Source organism: Chiloscyllium plagiosum, chromosome 33 (assembly GCF_004010195.1).
Source record: "Chiloscyllium plagiosum isolate BGI_BamShark_2017 chromosome 33, ASM401019v2, whole genome shotgun sequence".
NCBI lineage: Eukaryota > Metazoa > Chordata > Chondrichthyes > Orectolobiformes > Hemiscylliidae > Chiloscyllium > Chiloscyllium plagiosum.
Window position 1 is genome coordinate 7,368,130 of NC_057742.1, and position 3,893 is coordinate 7,372,022.

The following is a 3,893-nucleotide window of genomic DNA, read 5'->3' on the forward strand; positions in this document are numbered from 1 at the left end:
CTTGCTCTGTCGCTTCGGTCGCCTGTGATGACTTTAGCAACTTTGCAAATGAGAGTCCATTCGTTCTGCAATGACAGTGCTATTCACAAAAGTTTACACTTTACACAAATCAGGAAGAAAAGCGGTGGTGTAAGTCAAAACTTGCTGGAAAAGCTCAGTAGGTCTGGCAGTATCGGTGCAGAGAAATCAGAGTTAACGTTTTGAGTCGAGTGACCCTTCCTCAGAACCTCAAAGTTTGGGAAGAACAGTTGATGCAGACTGTAAGTAGGCAGAGAACTCTTGGGCAACTAATTCTGTGGCTGCACGATATCCGCGACAGATCTTGCCCGTAGGTAGTAACTTTTAAATTCTATTTGATTATTAAAACTTTACTCAGGTGCACAGAAACAGTAGCACTGTGCAGTCAGTCACTGAGGTGAGACGGTTCTGGGGGCAAATCGAATTACGGTAATAAGTTTCAACAGGAGTTTGGGTAGATGCTTGAAAGAGGGGGAAATTTGCAGAGTTGTGGAGAAAGACCGGGAGAGTGAGAGTAACAGAAAAACCAACAGGTAGGCTGTGTTATATTGCTGGTCCTTCGCTAGGACATGACCGTCCAGGTGTTCAGTAACTCACTGTCCAAAGGAATGGGTGAGTGATGAGGAAGTGAGGCATGAAATACTTACTTATTCAGAAATACCCTTTACACCTCTTCCGGTAAAATCGTAAGTATTTAACAAGTACGTAATTTTTCGCAATCGCCGTGTATTCCTTTGGGGAACATAAAGACATTGAGGGGGCACCCGGATTTGAACCAGGGACCTCTTGATCTGCAGTCAAATGCTCTACCACTGAGCTATACCCCCTCTGCTGGACACGCTTTCTCCATAAAGGAAATTAACGCTAGATTGGGTTTTGTAGATCATCAATTGTTATTGAAGCTGGTGAATTTTAAAAAGCTTCCATCTAACAATTATAATAAGCTGTACAGAAAGACACAGATTTATATAAAGTTCATCTTTTAGCCCACTCTAGTGGGGAGAAATTTGCACTGCACGTTATAAACATCATTTTCCAGTCTTATTATTTCCTGATCCTCAAAGTTAAAGAGTGGAGCAGAAAAGTGAGAACTTCCGATCTCAGCTCCACTTTAGAAACTGGCTTCAAACACTCACCTACTTCAGGATGTCTGGGGTCCCTTTCCTAAAATATTGTTAAAAGCACTGAGTATCTAGAGTTTAGCACCAGGTGAAGTAAAGGAGACTCTCAGATTCTGATATACTCCACACCCATCACTGTCACTGATATATCTCTCAACCTTCATTGTAACACTCTGCTATATTCCACGATATATCCCCACCCCTCACTGTAACACTCTGATATACCCCACACCCATCACTGACACTGATATATCCCTCACCCTTCATTGTAACACTCTGATATATCCCACACCCCTCACTGTAACACACCGATATATCCCCACCCCTTACTGTATCACTCTGATATATCCCACACCCCTCACTGTAACACTCTGATAAACACCACACTCATCACTGTAACACTCCAATATATCCCTCACCCCTTACTGTATCACTCTGATATATCCCACACCCCTCAGTGTAACACTCTGATAAACACCGCACTCCTCACTGTAACACACTGATATATCCCACAACCATCACTGTGACGCTCTGATAGACCACACAACCGTCACTGTGACATTCTGATCTACCCTACACTCCTCACTGTAACCAGTGATCTTTCTGCAGTAGTTCAAATCTCTTTGGATAGTATAGTCATGTGTACTAAGTTGGAACGTGATCTATTGAAACATGATTGGGTGGAGATCGGAATGAGTAAAGAGTAATATTTTGATTGGAAATTATTAACAGTATTATTTATAATTTGGAAGTTGTTATCTGTAATAATATTATAAAACCATAACTCTTGAGCTGTATGCTAGTTTTGGATATGTGTCTATTCTATGCTTGCATGTATAAATGTTTAAACAAAGGAACCTGAGGCTTGTCTTTTCGAAGAGGGAATAAAGGGTTAAACTCATGGAGTACTGCACTGTCATCACTCAGATGAGATCCTGAACTGAGGCCTGTCTGCCCTCTCAGGTGGAAATAAAAGAAACCATAGTGCTACTCCATGAAACAACATGTTATCCCTGATGACTTGGCCAATATTCATCTTGCAATCAATATCACAGAACAGGTTATCTTTGCATTCTCACATTGATCTAATTGAGAGCTTGCTGTATTCAAATTGGCTGCTGTATTTCTGTATTACCGCACTGTTTCGTTGACTGCAAAATGATTCAGGATGTCCTCATAAAAGTAAAATACTTCAGATGCTGAAAATCTGAAATGACCATAGCAAATGCTGGTGAAACTCAGCAGATCTGGCAGCATCTGTAGAAATCTAATCTAATCTGTGGAGACAGAAACAGAGGTAAAGTTTTGAGTCCAGTTTGGCTCTTCTTCAGAACTGTATAGAACTTCTAAAAACTGGAAGACTGCAGATGCTGTAAATCAGAAACAAAAACAGAAATTGCTGGAAAACCCCGAAACGTCGAATCTCCTGTTCCCTGGATGCTGCCTGACCTGCTGTGCTGTTCCAGCAATAAAGTTTCAACTGCAGATGCTGTAAATCAGAAACAAAAACAGAAATTGCTGGAAAACGTTTTGGCAACATCTGTGGTGAGAAATCAGAATTAATGTTTCTGGTTGAGTGACACTTACTCAATTCTGAGGAAGGGTCACGTGACCTGAAGCATTCACTCTAATTCATACTTTAACCATTTCTTTTGTCACAGATGCTGCTAGACTTGCTGAGTTTCTACAAAATTCTGTTTGTCGCAAGTCCTTTTCTCCCCCCCCTTGGTACCGTTAATATATTTTACATCCATCTGAGCATGCTGATAACAATTTAATTTAAGATTTCACCTGGAAGAAAGAGACCTTTGTCAATCTTACACCTCTGATAACCTACTGGGAGATAAAAGAACTCAATTTCTGAGAAACATTCAGTTTTTCAATGATCCTTTCCCAACCCTCCCATCTTCTATCTTTTGTGGCGTAATTCAATTAACTCTTTGCAATATTAATCTTGATATGTTATGGCAAATGTATTTTAATAATAATAATTTAATAACAATTAAGTCATTTAATAATACATTTACTGTTAATATTGGGCCATAGGGTTTTAACAATGCAAATGAGCCTCCCCCTGACTTAACAAATCTGTCTCATTTGAAATATGTTCCAACATTTTCTAATGTTCCATATCCATTTTACTCACTTTTAAATACTTTTATGAAGGAGACAAAATTAAATTGACAACTTTCCAAGTCCACCAATAGTGGATAGAGAACCTCTGGCTCATAGAACAATAATGAGAGTTATAGATAGAGTAAATGGTAGTTGTCTTTCACCTAGGATGGGGGATTTCAAGACAAGGGGGTCAATTTTAAAAGTGAGAGGAGAGAAATTTTAAAAAGACTTGAGAGGCAATTTTTTTACACAATGGGTGGTTCACGTGTGGAATGAACTTCCTGAGGAAGTGGTGGATGTGGGTACAGTTACACCATTTAAAAGTCATTTAGATAGGTACATGAATAGGAAAGGTTTGGAGTGAAATGAGCCAGGAGGATTTATGTTTGGTGCGTGTGTGTAAATGTGTACATCTGGGGGGGGTGAGTAAATTTGAATCCACGAGGTAAAAACAATGTCTGCAGATGCTGGAAACCAGATTCTGGATTAGTGGTGCTGGAAGAGCACAGCAATTCAGGCAGCATCCGAGGACAGGCAAAATCGACGTTTCGGGCAAAAGCCCTTCATCAGGAATAAAGGCAGAGAGCCTGAAGCGTGGAGAGATAAGCTAGAGGAGGGTAGGGGTGGGGAGAGAGT

The 3,893-nt window shown here is 40.3% G+C and overlaps 1 non-coding gene across 1 annotated transcript; it reads right to left on the reverse strand.

Moving 5' to 3' along the window:
- Positions 1-773: 773 nt before the first annotated feature.
- Positions 774-845, reverse strand: trnac-gca. The gene has a single exon. It is a non-coding gene; the product is annotated as a tRNA-Cys (tRNA).
- Positions 846-3,893: the final 3,048 nt, after the last annotated feature.